Below are 26,026 nucleotides of genomic sequence, written 5' to 3'. Positions count from 1 at the left end.
CCAGAAGAACCCAGAAGAGCAGAGGAAAATTTCTTCCTCCTTTACATTACTTACACGAACCTCGATGGTATGGCCTCCTACACACCTAGCCTACATGGTGCTAATCTAATCTGCGGGACCATTGTCGCATATGTGGTCCTTCATTGACCAAAACATCGTTATGTTGTATGTGACTATATCTGAAGGAGAGGTTTTCACCATGTAAAAGAAAAAGAGATTAAAATCAATACTTTAAGAAAATAGTAATAAACAACATTCTTTGAGTATTTATCATATGCTAGACACTATTCTGAGTACTTTCTGTGCATTAACTAATTTAATTTTTCAGTAAACTCTGTGATAGGTACAATTATCTACACTTTATAGAAGAGCAAACTGTGACACAGAGAAGCTAGGTAATTTGATCAATTCTACCCAGCTAATAGCCTTAAGAGGCAGAATTTGAAACCAGGAAAACCAGCGTGAGAGCCTGTACACTTAGCCCTACCTTTCTCCTGTCTTTCTGAGTATAAGCCATCCTCTATAGACTCCAAATGCCTCTTTCTCTCTAGTGTTTTAAAGGGAACAATTACGTTATTCACTTCATTGTCTAAAACAGGATATGGACTGACAATAAGAGATTTGAAAAGATAGCAATCCAGGAACCAACCCTGGTAGCCAAAAAATACTTCCATATAAATATACATGTGAAATACTATGAACTATTCCCATGCAAAGTCTTTAAACAGTCAAGCAGACCTGGCTCAAACCCAAGGTGTGAACACAGTAGCTGCATATTCCTCATTAGGGCTCTTAAGTGACAAAAGCTCAGGTCTTTACTAGCATAAGGATTTAAGGCTTGGTTGGAAAGATACTAGATGCTTCACAAAATCTAGAACCAGGCCAGCCAAGGGACCTCAAGGATTGGAACACAGGACTCAGTACCAGCAGAACTTGCTTTTCTCTTCTCCTTACATTGTTTTCCTGTGTTCCCTCAGGACTGGCCTCAGCTCTGGGATTATACCCATAGCAGTCATGGTCAAAGATAAAGGAAAAGTTTCACTGCCAACTCCAGCACAAAACCCAGGGGAGTAACTCCAATTGCCCCAAGGTGGACCACCTCTCCTCCCTTCCCATCCAATCACTCAATCACTGTGACCAAGGAGGTACACTCCTGTTTCCAGACTGGGGAGGCCTGTCACCAGTCGAATGGGAATAATGACAATTTACCATGTAGATGAAAACCACAGTCACCACAGGGACTCAGGTTTTTATCTGAAAAGTCAGGCAATTCTACTCACCCCATTGGCTTATAGTAATTATAAGTTGATTGATATATGTAAAGAAACTGGCACGCTGTAGATGCTGAACAAATTCTGGGTTCCTCAAATTATGTAGCTCTTCCTCCAAGTCCTGGGAAGCTGCTGACAAAAGACCGGAAGAACTAGCCAAGAAGGGGAGGGGGAGGGGGAGAGGGAGAGAGAGAGAGAGTGTGTGTGTGTGTATTCTTTATTTTTCCCAACCACTGCACTTTTGCAGTATTGGACTCCAGGACAAAGCTTCTTCTCTGCAGTCTATTTTTCTAAGATGACTACTCCTCTTCCATCCATCCCGTCCTTGTCAGCCCAGATAATGGTGACTTGTGCTGTTCTAGAGTGGGTCTCACAGTAGCTTACAAGCCATGTGGTGGTTTTGTGACCCTGTGGTCCACAGTAAGACATACATTTTATATTTACACTCGTCCTCATTATATATCACTAAAATGGAACCAATTTTCACATAATATTAGCCTTACTGGATATGTTCTCGTATCTTGTGTTTTAGCCAATCCTCTTTTTTAAGGCCAGTTATGGATCACTAAATTGATTTCAAGATCCTTTGAAAGGTCATGATCCTCACTTGAAAGAAAACATGGGTTTTGGTGGGAGTGAGGAGGGGAAGCAGAAGGCTGGATTTCCTCCCTCTATTAATTTATTAATTTTAGGTCCTTCCCCAGAGTTTCAAGAGTGCCCCCTTGTAGTTGTCCAGTGAATAAGCTGTGAAACCCAATGTTAATCATTTCCAAAATGCGTAGGTGGAATGACAAAGTGTGGAAAGACAGCAAACAACATTGTGGTACTCTCACCCTTAAGAAGAAAAACGAGGACTGATTGGCAGCATAAGTGTGGTACTGAACAGCCCAGGATTTGAAGTCTTACAGACCTCGGTACAAATCACCACTGACTAGGTAATAATGCTATATTACTTCCATCTCCAGTCCTCTGCCACATATCCCGTAAACTGGACAGCAGAATAACACATTATCTTCCTCATAGGAATTTTTGATAATTAAGTGCATTAACATATGAGAACTGAAATAATCTGCTGTATAATTTGGGATGTAAATAACAGTCTCCAATAAATTTCCTGAAACACAACCTTTGCATTCACACATTCTCAGCATATCAAACAGGCCAGTGTCTCTAGCCCACTGATGCCCTCCCCCGATATGAGCACAAATCCAAGTGCTTACTCTTGTCCAAAGACTGTGTTCTCTCTCTCTCCCTGTCTCTGTAGCCAGAGTTCAGATATGTCCCCTGGAGGCGGGGGATTCTAAAATTGCTTCTGCCGCCTGAAGTTGGTTGCTCCAAACAAAATTTTATGCTCAGTGGACAGCATGGCTAAAGTCAAAGCCAGAGCCTGATTGGCGCAGATGACACGAGAAAAGGAATTCCAAAAGGATCCTCGGGTTGCTGCTGCAGGCACGTCTGATGTCACTAGATCTGAATCCCTGTTCAGGACCTTTCAACCGTGACTGATGCAAGTGCTTGCCCCAGCCTACTATGGATTTCTCCAGAGCAAAGGAGAACATCCCCTACCCCCAGTGCTGTGCTCAGCAGAAAATAGTGCTAGCTTGGGGCCCAGTGCAGAGTGGATGCCGCATAATAGTGGAATAAAAGGAGAAGATAATACCCCTACACCCCCATTTAGGAATGCCATTACTGCTTTAGCATCCTTCCCCTTTCTGGGCCCTAACCTAAGGAGACAGTTAGAAACTATTCACTTCAACATATATTACTGTCAGTTCCATGTGGCTTGAGGTCTTTGGTAAGTGGATTGAAAGATGCCTGAGCAATCTGGAGGAGTGGAATGCAGGTTGAGGGTACACTATCAGCTCAACTGGTTACAGGAGGTCAATGAAGTTAGGAGAGGAGACTCATTCCCAGTTGTTGTGTGTTATATCTAGACTTTCTACAAAATCATAAAAATAATCACAAATGTCTTGTCTGTGGTCCCAGATGACTACAGAAGAAAAGACATGGCAGAGGGGAAAGAGCATGAGCTTTGAAATCTGTCATGGGTTTCAGCTGTCACTTACTATCTTTGTTATCTTGGGCATGCTGTTGACCTCTCTTAGCATGTTTCCTCATTGATACTGAATTCATTACATCTTCTTCACATATGTCTTTTCTCACAAAATACAGAAAAGTATAATTGAAACAAAGGATGGAAACTGTAAAAACAAACCTAATAAAGAAGAAAGGAAAAAAGTCTTTGGCCACTGCTGTTGGAGGAGCTCTTTTAGAGGACGTGACCACTGGTTGACCCATCAGCTGGACCTGGGCAATCAGAGGCTCCTCCCCTACTCCACTGTCCTTGGAATGGACATTGTGCCCACCGTTCCCAGAGTGGGAGTCATTTCAAGGACACAGCCTTGAGAGGGCAATGTGCTGTTCAGACCATCTGGACGGTGTATATGACTGAACTCCATTAAGGCCTCTTTATAAACGTTAAGATTCTGGTGGCTGGGTGTGGAGAGCTACTCATCTTATGGCTGCCCAAGACAAGCCTTCTGTGTAAGTTCCCTTGCTTGTTAAAATTGCCACCTACCATTCTGGAGTCATCTGTCTCTTTTTTCCTTCTTTCCTTGCCCTCTGTGTACAGGGGCCAGTTTTGAATTTCACTCAGTTTGCAAACACACTTCTGAGTTGCAAACCAAAGACTGTGAATATTTGTCATTCATTTGGCCATGTGTATCTGAAACCCTTTTTTATTAAGGGCAGTGTTTCTCAACAACGACACTACTGATATTTCAGACCAGATAATTCTCTGTTGTCATGACATGTTCTGAGCACTGTAGAGTGTTTAGCAGCATCCCTGGCCTCTATCCACTAGACGTCAGTAGTGACCCCACACACCAGCCAAGGTGTAACAATAAAAAATTGTCTACAGACATGACCAAACGCTTCCTTTAACCATGGTTTAGGAAATCCCTGCCTAATGAGACAAATATCATTTCCTACCATAGAAACAGAAAATTCCAAATTCTCGTTTTTCTATCCTTTCTTGCAATTGAGGCTCACAGATATAATCCAATGTCCTCCAATTGCATGTGCCCATCCTAGACTTTGAATTGTATGTTACTAACACAAAAACCAGTAACCGCATAGAATCTATTCTGCAGAGAGTGGCATCAGTAGTAAAATTAAACCAGTGGTTAGCTACGCCATGTATCCAAAGATAGTGCCCTGGACCAGTGTTAATGGTGTCTACGTAGTATACAGTGGTGCCTATGACCAGGGCGTGCAGTGGTGTCTCAGTGTCATTTGGGACATTGTTCTTGGCCACATAGTTTCTAACTTGGTTTTGTCCCCTTTTCAGAGATTTTGAGAGCTGTTCAATAACCTTTCAATAAATTTTCTGCTCAAATTAGAGTTATTACTGTTGCCTGAACTTAATCCTGACTGATACAATAGCTAAAGCAGAAATTCAGAAATTTCAGAAAACTATGACAAATGGATTTGAAATATATATATAATTTGTTTCCAAGTGAATGTTCTTGTCCTCTCCTATAGAGAGGGTGACCAACCCATTCTGATGTCTACATGCTGGAAGAGAAACATCACAGATAGGTATTTCATGATGTATTAGAGAAACAGATCCTACTGATTCTGATAGATCAAGATTGCTTTTAAAGAGAAAAGCTAGCTTGACAGAAAAAGAAAGTGTACCCTTTGCTACATTTTTGTGTGGATTTTATAAGGTTTCTGTACAATATGTTTACTCCTGAAAGATGGTAACTGGTCCGGGGCCCAGCTCCTAAAAGGCTCTCAGGAAAGGCTTCTTAACTTGACTATATGAAGCACAGTATATGAACATTCCCTAATCATATTTTTACCACTTTCTGAACAGAATGTTGCTTTGGCTGGTGACTTTAGACTAGGAGCTATTCTGTAGAAAATCACATAGCAGAGCTTTTCATTCAGAGGCCTACAAATCTGCTTCTTAACACAAAATGCATTCTGCAATTCAGAGCTTAGGGAAAGGGGAACTGAAAAGATGCCAGGATGTTAGAAAAAGGACTCATTTATCTCTCTGAAGTTGTGCATTTAAGCCAGGATCACACACTCCGTAGAGGGCAGGGAAGCATCCAAAAGCTACCAGCCCTGGGCACCCTATCTTTTCCTGGAAATGCACTTAATTCTCTCACTTAACCCATATTCTTGCTTCTGTTTTCCCATCTGGGGACTTCCAATCTTTTGTGTCTTATCTTTCATTCTCAGCCTCAGGCGTACTTGGACGTGATGGCTTTCCTTGCCTTTAAATTGCTAAGCTTCCTGGAAATTAACTTGCACTCATGCAGAGACCTTCTCCTCATCTGGATGCTTCAGATGCCACCCCTCCTGACCCTGTTCTATCCCACCACATCCTGGCCCAAATCCATCAAAATGACGCCTCACCCCACCCAAAATCAAAAAGGGTATCAAGTATCACGTTTGTCAGTGAGAAAGCCTGCCCCTGAAAGAACAAGATCTCCAATTAAAACCAGTTTAGACCACATAGGCACTTACCATCTCACCAAATCAGAAGTCTACAGGTAGGAAGTGCCAGGACTGGAGCAGCCATGCAGCACTGTGATCAAAGATCCAGACTCCTCTCAGCATTTCTCTGCCATTACTGTGTTGGCCACGAACACCAGAATGCTGTGAGGTCGCTGCCACAGCCGGGGGCACAACAGCAGTCCAAGCAGAAAGGGGACATGCACAAACGGGTTTCTGCTTTCATGCCTCTCTTTTACCAGGAAGAGAAATTATCCCCAGTTTATTCCCCGCAGACTTGCCTACATCTCATTGCCCTCAACTCCCAGCCCCATAAAAATCAAGGGACCAGGGGCTGGCTCCGTGGCCGAGTGGTTGGGTTCGCACGCTCCGCTGCGGGCGGCGCAGTGTTTCGTTGGTTCGGGTCCTGGGCGCGGACATGGCACTGCTCATCGGGCCACACTGGGGCGGCGTCCCGCGTGCTGCAACTGGAAGGACCCACAGTGAAGAGTGTGCAGCTATGTACCGGGGGAGCTTTGGGGAGAAAGGGAAAAAAATAAAATCTTAAAAAAAAAAAAAAAGTCATGGGACCAGGCACCCTACCACCCAAGCCCATTTGAAATCCTGTTAACAAGAAATGAAGAGATGCATTTGGATTTGCAACCAAAAATGTCTACCACTCTAGCAAACAGAGGTAGACAAAGGCGGGGCAGGGTGGCTGCTATCCTCCTTCTTTCCACCTTTTCTCAAAAAGTAACCAGAAAGATTCAAAAGCTTGGAAACAGAATCCGAGTTTTATTCAAAAGGGGATATTCAGTATTACTACTTGTATAAATTGTAGCCTGCAGTCTAAAATTGGGATCTCCTGTTTGTAGGGGGACCCCTTTGGTTACTGTCCCATGAGAAACCATCTTCAGCTACTACAACCAACACCTCTGCTCTTGTTCCCTTTCACCTGTGCTGCAGTAGAAGGCAGGCGTGACGGCAGCAGCAGCAGAGCTGGGGCATCCACATGAAGGAGATGAATCAGGCCAGAGCTCTTCTCTGCAGGATCCTGGAGCGCAGCACAGCACATGATAAGGTGGATGCTGCATGTGGAGAGAAACAAGCTCAAGGCAAATGTCAACCTTGCTCATATGGGCCGTGCCACCCTGAGGAGCCCATGGTGATAAATGTTAAAGAAGAAAGAGGAATTCAACTGAAAACTGCTCTGACTGCACCACAGAAAATGCTGTGGACTTGCTGGGATATCTGTTAAAATAGAAGGTTTTAGGATAGACACCTAAAACAGAATTCACCACAGTGCAGAAAGCCCTCAGTCAACACCCGTGCCCATGTAACACACTGCGCAATTGCCTGTGTGAAGGGAGGAGGTTGGGCTGAAATAATCCCCACACTACAGCAACTTCTTTGTGAAGTTTGACAGTTTGACATTCTTGGTATCATCTGATCCAGAAAACAATCTTGAACCTGAGTCATTAGCCTTATTTCATATCAAATAAGAACATGGTATACATTTTTATGCTAAAAAAAAGTGCAGCACTGTTAGTAGCAATTGTTTTTTTTTTAAGATAGATAAGGATGACAATAGTAATAATGTAATAATGTAGAAGAAAAGCTTCCATTAATGTTTTATTCAACAGACTGCATAAAATGAATATTGATAATTTGTCCTTTGAATGTTAACCTTTTGTATGCTAAACACCTCGCTTTTATGCATTATCGTTAATGGTTACAAAAACTCTATCTTACAAATAAGGAACCTGAGCCTCAAAGCAGTTTTCCCAGGACTATGCAACTGGTAGGAGATGGAGCTGGTCTTCAAACCCAAGTTTGTCTGACCCTAAAGCCCTTATATTTGACATCTCCTAATTAACTGTTTCAAATGTATTGGTGTTTCCCGTAAAGCCAGTTATACTTCAGGCTATCTGAAAAGGCCAAACATGAGGAAGCGGGAAAGAGGGATGAACCACAAAGAAGAGGAGTGAATCTTGTCCTGTGAGAGGCACAGAAATGGATGGGGTACAAGGCTGATGATAAAGAGTTGCCCCCACAACATAAGAAGTGACCACTGAGAAATGCTCTCTAGTGGGGAAAAGCAAATCAAGAGAAGTAGGACAGAACGTAGTACTTGTGCGGCTGAATCTTAACGCTGGCAACCTTCATAAAGCAATTCTTATTACTTTGAATTTCTAGGTTTTGCTCAGTCCAATTAACTCAGAGAAATGTCTCGAAAATATTTCTGGGTGTGTCTGTGAGAGTGTTTTCAGATGAGATTAGCTTCTGAATCAAGGACTCAGTCAAGGAAACTGGCCTCCCCGATGTGGGTGGCGTCATCCAATGGGTCAGGGCCTGAATGGAAGACAGGTGGAGGAAGGAGGGAGTCACCACTTTCGGCTTCCTGCCTGCACGAACTGGAGCATCTCATCTCCTCTTCCCTGCCCCTTGATTGGGATTTAAAGCATCACCCTCCTGGTTCTTAGGCCTTCAGATGGATTGAATTATACCACTGACTTTCCAGGGTCTGCAGCTTGCAGACCACAGATCCTGGAACTTCTCAGCTTCCGTAATGGTGTGAACCAATTTCTTATAATAAGCCTTTCTCTCTCTCTCTCTTTTTCCATACTGATCTATGAAAATGGCAAGTTACAAATATGTCCTAGTCTATGATCCATTTTATATGTATATATAAAGTGAATGAATATATATATAGATAGATAAATAGATAGATAGATAGATAGATAGATAGATAGATTCACCAAGACTTGTCGGATACCACTGACAAAAACTGAAGTCCATAATGATTAGAAAAAAAAGGAACTTTTTGGTGCATATAGCCTATAAATAGGACGTTTGGGTGCTGGGGTTGGAGGGGATCAGGTTTGCTGCCCAGGAAAACATGAATGCGGATTGAGGTAAAGTTTCCTAAAAGAAAAAGGGAAACTGTTTTTACCTGCAAAAGGGTAGGAAGGCCTGTTGAATAAGCTAGAAAAATAATTACTTCCAACTGAATAGATGAGATAGATAGACAGACAGAATAACATACATGGAAAAGTAATAGATATGTGACAGAATGTAAATAGCTATTTTATCTGAATGGTCATATTATTAGTGATTTTTTTCCTGCTTGGAGCATCCCTACAGGTGGTGGATATTTTGATTCTCAACCTCCATTCCGCTCTTCTTCAGTGTGGAGGGTTTGGAAAGCTGTACTCTAAATCCCCCCAACACTCTTGCAGCTAGAATGCTGGATGCAAATTATACACTGCCAGTCCTTGCGAGAGATCTGGAAGGCCGAGGGAAGAGAACACCATTTCCCGACCACTCATGGCTCTTGCTGCTGGTAATTTAGAAATGTGAGACTTGGGGCCAGCCCCACGGCCAACAGGTTAAGTTCACATGCTCTGCTTCGGCAGCGGCCCAGGGTTTCGCTGGTTCGGATCCTGGGCACGGACATGGCACTGCTCATCAGGCCATGCTGCGGCGGCATCCCACATGCCAGAACTAGAAGGACCCACAACTAGAATCTGCAACTATGTACTGGGGGGCTTTGGGGAGAAGAAAAAAACAAGAGGAAGATGGGCAACAGATGTCAGCTCAGGGCCAATCTTTAAGAAAAAAAAAAAAAGGAAATGTGAGACTTTCCTGCAGCAGCACTCGGTGTCCGTGCTCCTCTTTCATGGGTATGAAAACGCAGAGAGACTTCCTAGTCTAACTCCTGGGACCTGGGTCACAGCCTCAGCTGCTCTTCTCCAGCGCAAGAGGCAGTCGTCTCAGCAAGGAGTACAGGCTGCTTTGGGGATAGCAGCTCTCCTGGAGGGTCAGCTCTGTATTACTCTGGGAACAAGTCCACAAAGTCTGACCCAGAACCTGTTCTTCCAGCCCTTCCAACGATTGTGTAAGTACCTAATGATGAGGATTGTTTTAGGCTGGTTACTTTTAAAAAACTGCAGATGAGAAGGAGGATCTGAGGAGTGGAATTTGCTTGCCCTTTGATGACAGACATTTGCACTTGTGAAGGAAGTCTCTATCTGTGGGGGGTGTCTCCCTCTCTGCACCAGGAGGAAGGGGGGATGACCTTATCTCTAGAAACTCTTAACAGGGAAGGCAAGGGCTTCAGTTCTTTACTGTCTGGTAACCTCATGTAACTGACCCCACTCCCCGCCCCAACATCCTCCTTTGTCTTTAGCTGAAGATAATATTTACAGTGGTGGCTTCTGCCATTTACTTAATCCGGTTTGATTCTTATCTAAAAGTTATAAGACCACCCAATAACCAGACCCCACTGTCACTGATACCATTTTAACAACTATTTTTACATATTCTTTCCTTTGTCTTGTAAAGAGATAACTCACATAACTATGCCTTAAATTTAGCCCTACCCTCAACCCATGTTTGCAGCAGCAGCTCCTCCTGCCTGTGAGTCCTGTCCCCATGCTATTCTCTAAATAACAGAGCACTACTGCCAGACCTTGAGAGTCCAAGAAATCTTTCTTTCAACTCCTCGGCTCACTGACCCCACATCACCTAATATCTCGTTAAATTCCTTTCTGCCTAAAATACTTAGAGTACTTTCTATGCTCTGCCTTGAACCCTACTGATTCACCTCTATTTCATCATATTGTGACTGTGTCTATATATCTTGTATAACAAAAATACTTCTTTTAAATCTCCTGCCAAACCTCTCCAACACAAATTCCTTGTGTAGATTAAGCCGGTCTCTTTACCATTCCCAGAAATGCCCTCTGTTCATTCTTCTAATGTCTGTGTCTTGCTCTGTGTCCTCAAGCTGAACTGAGAGAGACCAGAGCATGCAGTGCAACAGCAGAGTTCTAACATCCCTGCCAAATCCACCACGCCCAGGACAGCGACAGCAGTCCACGTAGGGAAACTGTGGTGTCCAACACGCAGGACGAAACCAGAGTGAGATGGAGCTGCAAGACATCCCCAGGGCCCACAGAAACTATTAGGTGGAAACAGGCTTTGCAGAAGTCTAGAGTTGCTCCTTGAGCTGGTAAGAACAGGAGCAAGGATGATTCGAAAGTGTATGTTTATATATTCTGATCTCTATGTGTGATTTCATTATTATTCTTCTCCCTATGGAACTCCAAATTTCAATGGTACACACTTGAAACAAAAATCTTCTACATCTCTGTATGGCTATCATTCATTTCCTCCTCTTGATTCTTATAGAACAAAGTGGACATTAGATTGTATTCTTTTGTGTTCTTCTTAGGTTTATTTCTTAAAGGCAAATGTATATGAGAAAAATTTGACACATAATAAAGTATATCAAATATGCAAAGGGGGTGTTCCCCACCCTCATCCTTTCGGCCATCCCAGGACGCAATCCCACCACCCAGAGGGAACCACTGCTACCAGTTTGGGTGAAGTCTTTCTGACATCGTTTGATGCATTTGCAGTACAATACCTTTATTTTTTAATGGGAACACACTGTGTTTATTGTTTGGTACTTGATATTTTTCTCTTAACAGTAGATCATGAACATATTCCATGTCAGTATACATTCAACGACCTCATTCTTTTAAGTGGCTGCATTGTGGCCCACTTTATGTAATTTGTTTAACCTGTATCCTAATAATCAACTTTGAGATTGTTTCCTCACTTTGGTTCATGAAAACAATGAGGCAAAATATATCTTTGTGTACTTGGAGTTAACTTGATTTGAAAAAAAAACCCTTCAAGTGCAGGTTTCATTTGCCTTCTACAAAAAAATCTTAAGAACTGCTTAATTTATATATTATGAGATCTGAAGACAAACTAATATTTTTGTTTGTAGCTTGATATAAAATTTGGATTGAGGCATAAAAGTTAGGAGCTAATATACTCAGAGTAAACATCTTGACCCTTTTTCCTATAGTAGACTGAAAATAGGTTCATGGAACAAAGAGCTCTTTAACCACTTATGTTTACGGATGAAATTGAGAAGATTAATATATCTGAAACACACAATGTGGTCCACCTCCAAAAAGTAAATTAAAGAAGTTTTATTAATGCAAAATCCAAAATTATTCTCAAAAATTTATCAGTGGATGTTACCAGTGATTCAGTAAAAGTTAGATAAAAACTTCGACTCTGAAATAGACAATTTCAGTTATTAAAGAAAACAATACATCTGAAATAGTTCCAGACCTACAGAAACAAGAACAGTAAGATACACACAAACAGACCCATGGTGACAGACAGACAGGCAGCCAGGCACATGTGCATGTGTGCACGTACTTACACATGCACACACTCACACACAGCCAAGTGTATGCCAAGAAGAGGCTGACAATATGAGTTTAAGCTGAAATTAGTGGTACAGTTCATGTTAGGAAATCACCGTTTTCTTGAAAGTCCTAAACACAGTGAAACTTAATCCCAAGAATTCTAAAGGAGAGCCCCACCCCATTCAACCTTGGCCTCAGGATGCAATCAGCATGGCCAAACAGAGACAATATGTTAACAAATAATAACTCCATAGAATCCCAAAGCTCAAAAGGATTTCAAAGGCCACCTAATCACCCTTCTGGTCCTTGAATTCGCTTTACTGCTCCCCACCAAATGGATGACTAGCTTATGCTGGATTATGTCTAGTTACAGGCAATTCTCCACCTATCACAGAAATTTGTTCTATTTTCAGATACTCAGGTTTTAAAAGCTTGGATTTAATTCTTCCTAAGAGTTTTCGGACTCAGATCAACCCTCTGGAGACACAAAGAACAAGCTTCACCTCTCCTTCACATGACAGCCTTGCAGATATCTGAAGTCAGCTATTGTCTGCATCCTGAGGTTTCTCTTAAGGGTAAACATTTTGTCAATGAAAAATATTCTAAATTCATCAAATCAATTACACTTTCCACAGGTCTCTGGCTTTTTCTTTGATCATCCATTCCATCGATCTACCAATATTTACTGAGAGCTTCCTACATCAAGTATGATACTCCCACTCACTAGGAACTCAATACTGAGAAAGGTGAACACTCCTCTGTCCTCATGAAGCTTACGTTAGAGTCAGGGAAAAAAATAATTGACAATTTATGCCCCATAAGCCATGTCCGATTACAGAGGGGAGTGCCATAAAGGAGAGTTACTAGTGCTGTGGCATAATAGAGAGCCCTGACCTGGACTTTAGTGATAGGGTAGGCTTCCCTGAGAAAGTGATGTTTGAGTTCTGATCCAAAGAATGTGTATGAGCCATCTAGGTGAAGAGGAGCTTTGCTGATAGAAAGAAGACGTGGACAAGACCTAGGAGGATTGGAGGGGGCAGGAGGGGATGTAAGTCAACTACCAGGCGGTAATGGGAATGGTCCAGCAGCTGAGGCTAGAGGATGCAAGAGATGGAGTGCCTGTTGAGAAATAGATGCATTTAAGAGATATTTAATAGGTGAGTATTTAGAATTCCAAATGAACCAGCAACAATTTTTAGAAAACAGTTTTTGCTTATATGAAAGTTTGAAACAGAGTTATAAAGCAGTTTTTTTCCTATTATTTTAAAGTTATTAAAGACTTGAACATTGACAACAGAATATACAAAGATATTACCATTAAGTAGTATTTTAGAAAAGTCTACAAAGTACAATAGAAGAAATATTCAATGCACTTTTTTCTAATTTAGACATGTCAGAAAGTATATGTGCAGGTTTCTAAATCTCCTGATTCAGTGTTTCATCCTCCTAAGAGAATCTTAATGAAAGAATAGAAGGAGAAAAGCAAGGAATTTAGACATAGATAACAAGTGCTTATACTTCTTAAAAAGTATTATCTTGAAACATATGAAGATAGAGAAACAGTAAAATATTTAAATACAATATTTTTTTCCTTGCAAAGACTCAGTGATAAAAAGTATAGTAGGAAAGTATTTTTTGCTTTCATGAGCTGGTCAGAGTTCTTTTATTGTAAAAGTAATAGATTTGAAGTTTAAACTGGAAGGTACTGAAGATATTGAAGAATTTAAACAATTATGTCAATAATACCCTGATTATAAATTCTGGAATTCAGTGAAATTGAAATTGCCTACTTCAAATCATACACTGGTTTTTAAAGGTTGGTCCCCTAGCACCATCTTCTGGCCATATGATAATTTTTGTTTTTCCCCCCACTACAGATTGTGACTGGTATAAATATTATGATTGTGGTGCCACCTGCTGGATTCTTTTTCCAAAAAAATGAACACATATCCTGAAGAGTTGTAGCTGGGAAATTAGATGATTACACTGCAGGGGTATGACTCTTAATCACTTCAGGAAAAAAAGTGATATTTGCAAATTAGCCAGACCTCCTGAGTCTAAGAATTATTCTAAATTTTTCATACATAATGTCTACTATTCTCTAGAATTATTATGTGTTCTATTTATTCTTACGGAGAGAGTCATTCTCTATTTTCTCTTTTGTTGTCTCCATGCAAACTTCAGCCACATGCAAAATTATCCCCACACAGTTTAAGAGGAAAATAAACTAATACTTGAGCACATTTTAATGCATTATTCCTTAAATCTTACAACTCTGTGAAGGAGACAACATTAGCCCCACTTTAGTGACTGGAAATATTTAACGTTATTTAACCTGAGCTTTTTGATTATGCATTTCAAATATTCTCTCAACTGGTAATAAATGCCAATCAGGGTCCTCCCCTAAAGCTGGGCGTGGGAGTGAAGACTCTCTCCTAGGTAGTGGGTCAAACTGTAAAGAAGGATGGTAGCCTAGGACGGAGGGGGTGCTAGATGTCCCCATTAGCTGCGAGAATACCTATGAGCAGCGGGAGAGACTAAGGCCAACCTACAGAGGGAGGCAAAGCTAACAGAGATGAGTAATTACCATTTAACTGAATCAAATTTCTTCCTATATTTCCCAGTCATGCAAACCAAAATAACAATCCCTTTCAGTTTGTTACCTTCATAAGTATTTATGTTCTTGCACCTAAAGGAATACTAACTAATAAAATACTCCAAAAATATTTATTGATTTAGTAAATGTTGAATGGAATGATCTTGGTTAGTTCTTCTAAGTTCTCTGAGCTTCATGTTTTTTACTACATTATAAAATAAAGGGAAGCTTATACACTTTGTCTTCCTCCCAAGGTTAATGGGGTTCAAATGAAATGAATGTCACATAAAATAGATTTAGACACATTATAAATGTGCTATATAAATGTCAAAGTCAGAGTATCCAAAGCTGCCACGTTGCTGTAGAAATCAATCCATGTGCCCAGCATAGTGCTCCATAAACATGGTTCAGTAAGTTTAACCTGTTTCATTGTGTCAATTCTAACCCATAAAGATATGGATGGAGAGCTGTCCAAGGGTTTTTTTATTTAATAAGCTCTGTAACTCAATGTTACAACAGCATAAGTTGATTAAAGTATCAGTAGAAAGATCATTGACATCCGTATTTGTCACACAATAGGCTCTTGAAAGAAAAATGCTTTATAAGAAACAACAGTGCAATTGCATTTTTTCTCTTTTGTGAAAAAGTGAAGTTATTGTATTTGTCTATGCAAAGTGAGATCATTTCCCACACTGGTTTTTCAGTTCCTGCTATCCGGAAAATGTCTTCTCTGAAATACTCATCCACCTCTTAGTGTTCTTGTGATTGTATAAAGAATCAGAAAAGCAATTCATATTTATTTCCGTAATGTTACATACCCAATGCAGTTTTGGTAGGCTAATTAAATAAAGATTGAAGATAAGATGTAATCAGATGGCTTAGAAGAATGATGCCTTCAGTAGAGATGAACATATCTTAAATAAGATTCATTTTTCCTGCTTTACAAATAGGTCTGTGTATTATTTGAAGCCTCAGTTCCATACTGTGTATTTTCACGTGCTCTCAAAATAGCAACTTGGTGTAGAAAAGTGTATGCTAGCCCAAATTAGAGAATACGTGAAGGAAGAGATTTGTTATCCTTTAAACCTGAATACAATTATCTAAACACACAACTTTAGCATGCTTACCTTTCCATTCAACCTTCCCTATCATTTGAGATTTTAAGACTTTCAAGTACTATAAGAAGAGCTCTCTCCATCACTAAAATTTGTCTTAATCTTTGTACTAAAAATAAATTCCATTGTTCTTTTTTCCACTAAGTATAAGCCAAACAAAGATGGCAAAAAAAATAATAATTGATTAAAAAGAGTCTTCAAATGAGTTTTTTTCCGCCCTCCTGTAAATTCACATAAAACAGTATGAACGTAGAGTAAAATCAAGAGGAACAAGGAGCTGTAACTATCCATAACAGATCATAAGTCCTGAGCATTACCGACCCTTACATCAAGTTACCTTCACTATGCAATTCCAGAAATGCATGCTATTATCTAATAAAGATGCATCTAATGTAGAGCCATTTAAGGCACACCTATCCAGATTAAAAGTTAAGTACTCAACAATTATCAAGTGTGACAATAAATCATTCATTTCATCTTTGTTTTGATGAGTACCTAAAAATCAGTGTTAGATCCCAAAATTCAGGGTTGTTTTTCCCAAAGGGGAGTTAATTCCCAATCCAGTTAAAAAATCCACTAATAGTTCATCTTTAGATTCATAACATTTCCAAGAGGAAACATGAAAGTATCATTACTTTTGGAAGATTTCTACAGATAGAAGATCGCCCCTGATGGGGAGGAGACAGTGAAGCATTGCACGACAAGCTCTTTTGTGCTGTTGCCTCTCTATTCAGTAAACTATGAGGATCCAGTGTACTCTTCTGTGTGAAGATCTGCCTTTCAGGATGAAGCAAGAACCATGCATCCTACAACCTACACTTCCATAAATCAGAGCATAGATGAGAAACTGAGATGAGCAGGCTCCTGCGTGTTTCTGCAGGCTGACTGCACGTAATGAAATGGGAGTCAGGACAGACTTGAGGGATGAGAAATGTCCTGCACTGTTAAATTAATTCAACAAGGAGGCCATTAGACTGAGGCGGCTCTAAAGCTAGGGGCGGCCTATGGAAGCAAAGTGAAATCTAAGCCTGTAAATGCATCAAGCTTAGGAAATCAAGATGCCAAGGACAACCAATCACACACAGCCAGCTAGGCTTTAAGCTACAGCCAATGGAATAATTTGCTTCCGCACTTTATATAAACCTTTGCCCAGCTCCTGTCAGCGGAGGGCTCCTGACCGCTTCCGGTTTGGTACTGCCCTATTCCAAATGATTCTTGCTCAAATAAACAAAAATTTTAACAGGCCTCAGTTTATCTTTTAACAGCACCATCCTTTGAAGCATATGTGTGTGTATGTGTCTGTGTATCTCTGTGTCTGATGAACTAATGGTAGGACTAGGTTCTTTCTGGTAAAGAACTGTGTTTGCAGTCCTTTCCAAATATTTTGAATTGTAATGTAGGATTGACAAAAAGTTAAAACCTTCCAACTAAGAGAAAAAGAGACCATTTGGGAGGGCAAATCTCCCCAAAGTTTTTTTTGTCAATTTGACTATTTAAACTTTTAGAGATGCAGCCATAAGAGCCATATGTCTACTTGCAGTATATACTTAATTTATTAATTTTCTTGCACATTCATATTTAAAACCACATTATATAAATAAAATATTAGTTTAGAAATATTGCTTAGCCACATTTCCTTATACAGTCTTATTCAGCCTCTTGTATGCATTTTAAGCTTCATGGTCTTAATTGTCACCAGAGCCACTTTTTGAGCAGTTTTCAAACACACTGATTTTCACTCTCACCTCAGAGCTCAAAATACAGCACTTTTTAAATTCTAATTTGATGCTGCTCCATGTTACTAGGAATTTCTCCAAAGCCTAAGTCCCCTTTCACATGACGGTTTTTGTTCTTTTCCTTTGTGCTTTAAGCGTATATTTAGGATCTCCAAAATATAGCCATTTATTGATTCTATTCATTTCTAAAGTGATCTTTAAAAGGCTTATTTACAATGTCTTTCAGAACTTCCAAATATGAAGCTGTACCCCAAGAGATAATGACTAAACTTCTTTACCTTGTGTTTTTACTGATTCTGATAGGTGACCTCGATAAGCATCCAATGCTGGCATTCATTAAGGCCATTTCTGACTAGTGCATTTTCCTGAAAAACTTTTTCAAAAGAAAGTAATTGAGAAAGAGCTCTGAAATACAGAGACCTTATAAGGGTTCTGACACAAAGCGACTCACTCTTTTCTGAGGCATAATTTTGAGGAAAGACCTAACCTTATATTGGGGCAGTCATGACAGGTGCAGAGTCAGCCAAGGTAAGGGGGCTGCAATGCAGAGCAAGTGCAGGACGACTGAGAAGAAAGTTGACTGAGTGGGAGCAGAGTTCATGGAGCACGAGGTCCTTACGGCTCAGGAAGTGGGAGGGAGGAGTGGAGGAAGGAGAGGAGAGAAACAGTGAGAAAAGCAGCAATCGCCACTGGTTTGTGGTTCTTCCACCTGATTCACTTCCCTTTTCTAATCTCATCTCCCAATTCCATCTCTCTCCATTTAACCTCCCCTCTTTACGTTGCCAGACTCCACCCACAGTTTTCTCACCACCCCAGGCTAATGTAAAGGTGACCCCTCAAACGGTCCCTCCCTCCCTATGGAACTGTGTCTTGTGGACTGTCTCTGATTTGCCTCTCATCTCTCCTCTGGTTCATGCCCTGCCTACACATGAACATCAAGGTAATTTAGGCAGAGGTCCGTGCCTGCCTCTGATTTCCTATGCCCTGTGGAATTTCATTAGCCCAGGCCCCTTCTCTACTCTCCTGCAGCTCTTGTTCTGCCTTGTTCTTTCTGGTCACAGTCTTAGGGGCTTAGTTTTCATGCATCTGCCAGGCCCAAGATTTATGCAGTAGCATTGTCAGCTAGTAGCTCCCGACCTCTGCCAGCTATTCCTGCACCCAGCCTCAACCAGAGCCCTGACTTACCTGCTGGTCCAGAAGGAATTCAGAAATCAGAAACAGTGGCAAATGATTTGTGTCATACCAAAGGGATATGTGATTAAAAGTGCCATAAGGAACTTGTCAAAGACACTTTCTCAAAGGTAATAACAGCAACAGCTGTCATTTGTTACCTCCAGCATTCTAACTGCAGCAGCTGGTTAATTGCTTTCTTTACAATGAATGGCCGGGTGACCTAGAGACACAGTAAGTGTGGCCCTAGCTCTACCCCACAGAGGTGAGGAGTTACAGCTCCACAGGGTGGAAAAAACAAGCAGATCCTTGTGAGGAAAAGGATAAGCAGGTGAAGTTAATCCCTATCCAGGTTCGGTTCAGATGTGCAGAAGCCCTAAGGATGAAAATGTATGATGCCCTTCTTATATGTAATACAAAACTAAAAGGCAAAAGTATCTGTGGTAGCTTAATAATTGTTCCCAAAGTTATGTCCACGTCATAATCCCTGGAATTTATGAATGTTGCCTTATTTGGAAAAAAAGCGTCTTTGCAGATGTGATTGGGGATTTATCTGGGCGGGCCCTAAATACCATCACAAGTGTCTTCACAAGAAAGAGGCAGAAAGAGAGATTAGACACACACAGAGGAGAAAAAGTGAGGATGGAGACAGAGATTGGAATGATGTGGCTTCAAACCAATGAACGCAGGCAGCCACCGGAAGGTAGAAGAGTCAAGCATGGGTACTTCCCCAGAGCCTGGAGCCCGTTGAGAGAGCAAGGCCCTGCTGACACTCTGACTGCAGACTTCTGGCCTCCAGACGTGTGAAAGGTAAACTTCTATTGTTCAAAGCCACCACATTGTTGTCATTGGTCACAGTAGCAATAGGAAACTAATATACTAACCCATGAAATAAATATAAGACAGTCCAAAAGAAATGCTGTATTTTTCCTCTAGTTTAACTCCTTCCTTGATTTCTTTTTGCAATATTAACTCTAGAAATTTATCTAAGTTAGTTTCTAAGTTAGGGAGAAGTTTACTGAACAACCTTCAATACGGACTAGGAGTCTAAAGCATATCCAGATTCCAGCAATATATTTGAAAAAGTCTTTCATGATATTGATGTGGATGAGAAGGATATAATCAGAACTAATTGATATCAAACTTGAGTGAATCTGTAACTGAATGAACAAGTCTACCAAAAGGTACCAGTAAATAATTATTGCTGAACCTGCAGGGCGGCTTTCTGTGCTGGGCTGCAGGGCATCTTCCCAGCCCTGTTCTGTGCAGAGTTTTCATCACAAATTTGGATGATGACATAGCATGTTCATCTAGCGAGCAGATGACATGGAGGTGCTGAGTTATAGAGAAGAACAAAGAAGGCTCTTGACAGGATGGGATGCTAAGTTGAATCTAAACAGATGTAACAATGTAGAAAAGTTTAAACGTCTATACCCTAGATTTCACAATTTAACTGCCCAGGTACAGAGAAGGGAAAATCTGCTATAAATTCAGTACATGGCAATCATAATGAAAAATCACACTAAATACTATTGTGTGCCAGGTGTTGATAGTTGATGGATAGATAGAGAGAGAGAGAGAGAGATTTCTCATAAACTTTGTAGGGTATGTTCAAGACCGCCTACACAATTTGCATGTCCTGGCGCAAAATGAACATGCAGGGCCACTTGCTTAAAAATTAAGGATTTTAAGACAGCAAGAGCAGAGCATTAGTCTTCCTAAGCATGACTCCATGTGTGACCACACAGGCTGTACACCCATGAAGTCAGCCCTGCACTGGTATTATTTTACACAGGACCCATTTACGTAGGAATCCTATCTGCCTGCTGAGTACTAAAACTCCAGCACAAGGCACAGAGCCTGGAGAAAAAGAGGCACTCAGCGGATATAGATATTTGTAGTATGAAAGAATGGCCAAAAAGAAAGTGATGAATCTGTCAAATCGTATTTACTAAACAGACAAATAAATAGCATTGTATCGTGGAAGGGGAACCCACTTTAATTGGAAGAAAAATTTCCAGTATTTCAAGAATCTTAGGACCTAGAAAAGATTTACTCTCCCAAATTTTATTTTAAAAAATAAAGTCACAAGAAAATCCTAAATATATAAGTTAATCACAATTCTCCCATTTACTTTGGAAAATAGCTTCAGATCAAAAGATAAACAGTTATATTGAAATTCAAGTAAATAAGTAAAGTTTCTTATTGCCCCAAAATAGATTTCCTAGCCCTGTTGGAAGCCCAGAAAACAGACACTCTGTGAATAATGGTACAAGATACATCAGTGTTGCTTCCATTTGTATTTCTGCACAAGTTGTTTCATTTACGTGGAAAAGCTTACAAGTTAATTTGTTACGAACTTGCCCCATATTTGCATAATCTTACAAAAGTAAGATCTAATTACAGAAACATCAAACAAACCTGACAAGCTTTTTTTTCTTAAAATGTGAATGAAATATTTAAATGTTTCTATAAACTCAGTTGCTAAATAACCCAGCTTTGAATTACTGGGGACGATAGACAAGAAAGCTAAGAGATATAAACTTCAAATGATTTCATTTGCAAAAAATGAAAGAAAATACTTAATATTTATACTAAGGAAAATTGTGTGGATATTCTATTTGATAAACCTTAGCCTGTTTTACAGGATACAGATATTGCATTAGTACTGCAATGCTATTTTAACTATTTCATCAGCATAGATTTATCAAATACCCAGAGAAAGATAATAAAACACCAGTATGGAAACGCCCTAAAAATCTATTATGAAACAGCTACTTAAGATATAAAACAAAAATTAGCAAATCTTGCTTAGACAGAAAATGAGATACATAACGGGATGTGGGGAAAATCTGGTTTAATATTGAGATTCAGAGTTGATGTAGTTTATGACATAGCAAGGCCATTCTTAAAACGATATAAAATAACATTTAGTTATTTAGAAACAACTACTATCTTTAATCTAGAATCCTCTGAATACAAGTGAGAAAGACTATAGATGGCACACTGAAAAGGGGTCCCACAAGCAGATAAATTGGAGAACGTGGTAGAATATATGCCCTCTGGAAATTCATAAACACTTTAGCATATTATAGGTTTTGAGTAGCCCTGCAGTAGATGCTTGTTTAGCTTTGTTTCATCTAGAATGTCCCGAATTTATTTGAACTCAGTACCCATTTTTAGGTAAGAGGAAGGGCTTATTTGTTTTGTTTTTCACATAAAATTATAAACCTTTTGGGATGGTGGCATTTTCTAGAGTTGACTTTGAGAATTTCAGCTCTCTACCAATCAAACATAAACAAGCAGGAATACTGACCATGCTTGCATTCAGCATTCAGGCGTTTTTCACAATTTTACAGTTAAATTGTATTCGTTTCCTGCAAAAGCATTTTTTATGCAAATATACTGTCCAGACTTGGGGAGTTAATACTCTTGCCCCTTTCACTCTTGGTCAGATCACATTTTGAGATTTGTGTCTGGTGCCGGACATTGGCTAACTGTAGTGTGATACAGATTATCGACCTGGATGGTGGGACATTTGAAACCATCCTCAAAGACATAGAGGTGAAGGCCTGCATGTGATTTAGGGCACGAGGGTCACTGTGCCACTCATTAACCTGCTCTCCATCAGCTCTAAACCCACTCGTCCACATTCTACTTTGTGAAGCCAGGGCTGGGACTCTGCACATTTTATTGCTCTTTAGAAATAAAGAGCTGAAAGGTGAGGCAGCCGCAGTCCTGGTAGGCTTAGCCAAGAGGATGCTGGAGGGAGATTGGAAGGCAGATGGAGGAGAGAAGGATCTGACACATTCCTGTTTCTGGCTCTCAGCATCTTGCCAGCAACGACATTTCACCTGCAGTAGCAATTGTCTCTAGCACCAGTTGCTTCCAGTTTGTAAGTTCTTTCCACACACCCAGCATTGGTGTTACTGCTCTTCCTTAATCCTATCAGCACCTGCTGGAGAGTGCCCCCTCCTAAAAGCTCTCCGATCCCCAGCCCTGAAGCATTCCCCACCCATCCAAGCTGCTGTGGTACTAGTTCAGCTCGGCAGTGTTCCCTTCCTCAGAGGTCTGATTCCTGGCTTGTGGGGTCCCTCCTCCAAGTTTCTAGATTCTGACAACCTCAGCGTCTTCTCCCAACTCTATCATCATGTAGAGGAGAATGATGTTATTTGGTGAGGGCCTTGAGAACAGAACTAGTGGGTTGAAGTAACAGATTCCAATCATTAAAAGTACCAAAAAATTGAATGGGCTGGACTGAAATTTCCTATTCATTAATTTAATCGAAAGAAGGGGGGACTGCCACGCAATGAACATATTGACAGGGGATTTAAAGCATCAGATAGGAGACTGGACTGCATGAGATCTAAGGTTCTTCCCATTGGGATGATTCTACAATGTAACCTATAATAAAATATAACTACGACTGCCATTATTAACTCCTCATTCAGTAAAAACTAACTCCCCGATTCCTTACTTATATTATTTCCAATGCTCATAACAACCCTATGTTATTTTATCATTCCCATTTTATAAATGTAGAAAAGGGAACTGAAGCTCATGCAAGGTAATTAATTGGCCAGGATCACAAAGTGTTCAAGTGAAGGCCGGTGAAGGCAGGATTTGGACTCTTATGGGTTCCACCGCCTGCTTCCTAACAAATCTCAGACGTGAAACTCTGAAACATTCTTTTCTGGCAGTCTCATGGTGCCTGAATCCAGCTAAACAATGTTTTATTTCAACTTGGTCCCTTGTGGTTTTCGTTTTTGTTTTTTACAGAATAAAGGTGGAGGAAAGGCAATGAGAAGCAATGAATGAAGTGATAACAACTGGACAATAGCTACGCATTCATCAAACCCATCATACTGATCCATACCCCCTGCCATTTGGACATGCTGCTGCCCTCATCAGGAATGCTCTTTCTGTCTTTAGCTACCTCATAAACTCCTATACATCCTTAAAGTCCAGCTTAGACACTTCCAGGTACACCTTCAGGCCCTGTCCTTACCCTAACACACCTGTTCTGAGGATATTGCACAAATTAGAGGTGGTTACAGGTGAGTCACCTGTGGAAGTATCATTCCAGGAGGGCAAAGGCAGATCAGGAAGCCAGAAGAATGGAACTAACGTGAGTGGCCAATCTGGCTAACTCCACTGGGAACGTTTCTTGGCATCAACCTGAAGGCTTCATCTTCAGACAGAATTAGAGGCTCTTGCATTTTTGCACGTGTGTCATTATTAAACCTAACAACACATTGTTTTACCTTTTTTTATTGTTACTAGTTTGTCTGACTTTCTTTGAGGGCAGTAATTGATTGATCTTCATATTTCCAGGACCCTAGCAGATATGTGATGGTAAGTATCCAAAACATACGTTCTTGAGGCAACATGGTATATTAGAGAAAGCAGAGGATTTCAAGTCAATTCCTGGTTTAGGATCACGAACAAGATTACACAATTTTTCTAAGGCATATTCTTCCCACAGAGGAGAGTTTCAAGACGGGAGTGGTCACATGGGCAAGATAATTTACTTTTTCTAAGCCTAACTGTCCCAAGAGACCTCTCTGTGGTTTCTAATGCTATGCAAAGGTCATGTGGTAAAGTGTCCATTGACTTCAGCAGAAAGATTATTAGCGGCCATTCTGAAACAGGCACCCATGGGGTAGTAAGGGTTGAAGCAGGTTGCAGTGAGCCAAATATCACGCCGGACGTAAAGAAGAGGAGATGAGATTGCAGACAATTCTCATGAACATTTACTGTAAATAGAGGCGATGGGCAATAGTTACAATTAGCTGTGGTTCAAAGGGTTTTGTTTTATTGGTTTGAAGAGGGGAAGAGTTGAGTATTTAAATGTCTAAAGGGAAGAGGCAATCTGGAAATGGGAACAGAAGTGGAGATTTATTCGAGATAAGAGAATGACAGGGAAAAGGACAGTGTGGCTACAGACAAGGTAATAGGGCTACTGGTGGCAAAGAATTGAGGTAGCTCCAGCCTGGACTTTTAAGAGCAACCAGTAGCAGAGCACAGTGCTTCAGAGCACAGGCCCTGGAGGCTGACTGTCAACCACAATCCCAGCTCACCCTCCGCCTGTAGACCCTGGGACAAGCGATCCAACACGCCAGAGCCTTGTTTCCCAGATGGTGATGATCACGCACCTACCCTCTGGAGTTGTTGGAAGGGGTTGAGTCAACATGTGTAAGTTCACGCAACAGTGCTGAGCGTTAAGTTCCATGTAGGTGTTAGCTGTTAGCAGTGTGTGAAGCAACCGTCTGCCTCCTTCTGCTGGAAGTGACCGGGAGGGAGATGGTGGGCTCAGAGATTTTAATAGCGGGAAGACAGTTTGAAGGGAACGCTGCAGAGTACAGAAAAGGCTAGTGCAGCATAAAAGAAGTGGAAGCAGCGGTGAGGAGCCAGTTTAAGCTGGAGATGATGAATATGTATTGCAGAATCTTCAAGTCTCCCCACCTCCCACCCCTTCAGCACAGTTCTTGACAGCGAGAAGGCAGATCGTTGGATGGATCCAACTGGAAGTTGTGATGGAAGAACAAGGAGGTGATGGAATTGAGAACCTTGACGACAGACTAAAGTGAGGGACCATGGAATCTAAGTCAGTTGTGTTAAGAAGTGGGCTCCATAGAGAAAGAGTAGAGAGATGAGGACTAGAAAAGATAGAAAATTGGTATAATGTGGTTGTCTGTGTATGAGAGGGGGCGGGATTGGGAATTGCGGCAACCTGACATCCCTAATGCTGCCGATGCTCTCCAGACAGCTAGGGACCACACGGGAGGGGCGGGGCCCGGGCCCGGACAAAGAGAATTGTGATGGGGCGGGGCTGGGGGGCGGGGCTGCGCGACCCACGGTCACTCGTCGGGCTCAGGCCGTGGGCGCCGGGCGCTCGAGGCTCTGCAGCATGTGCCTGCGCTGTACCGAGGACGACTCTACCCAGGTCAACCCCGTGAGTGCTTACCCAGGCCTCGCCCCGGAGGCCGCGCTCCTGCCCTGGCGCGGGTTGGTGCTGGGGGTGGGAAACCCCAGGGTAAGCAGACGGACCAGATCCTGGGGTGCAGGCCCCACCCCGCGCCTGCTAGGAGCCAGGCACGCTGGGTCATGTTTGTTGACTGACCCATTGGCTCGCCCTAGAAAGTAGGGTGAGAATTACAGAGGTGGGGAGTTGGGGGGGGTGGGTCAGGATAAACTTCTCAATATTCAGATGGGGAGGAGATTGCTTTTGGGTCTTTGGGTTAAGCAGTTGGATCAAAATGAGGGAAGGGGAAGGTATTTCAGGTACTATTTAGAAATTAGGGGAAGAAGTGGGAAACCTATAAACGAAGAGCCAAGCTCCCTGTGCCTCAGAAAACCATACACCTGCTGGGGTTCCTCAATCACCCCAGCTTTTTCA

The 26,026-nt window shown here is 41.4% G+C and overlaps 1 long non-coding RNA gene across 2 annotated transcripts in view; it reads right to left on the bottom strand.

The window, feature by feature from the left end:
- LOC139041160 (uncharacterized) overlaps window positions 1-26,026 on the bottom strand; it is a 116,904-nt gene that overhangs the window by 70,265 nt on the left and 20,613 nt on the right. The window contains exon 2 of one of the 2 annotated variants that reach the window (XR_011495956.1): window positions 6,733-6,865. The exons of the other annotated variant lie outside the window; for it this stretch is intronic. This is a non-coding gene — a long non-coding RNA (uncharacterized lncRNA). The remainder of the gene's footprint in view (window positions 1-6,732; window positions 6,866-26,026) is intronic. 2 annotated transcript variants of the gene reach the window in all.

This window comes from Equus asinus, chromosome 20, assembly GCF_041296235.1.
Source record: "Equus asinus isolate D_3611 breed Donkey chromosome 20, EquAss-T2T_v2, whole genome shotgun sequence".
NCBI classification, from domain to species: Eukaryota; Metazoa; Chordata; class Mammalia; order Perissodactyla; family Equidae; genus Equus; species Equus asinus.
This window is presented reverse-complemented; position numbering and strand designations above follow the sequence as displayed.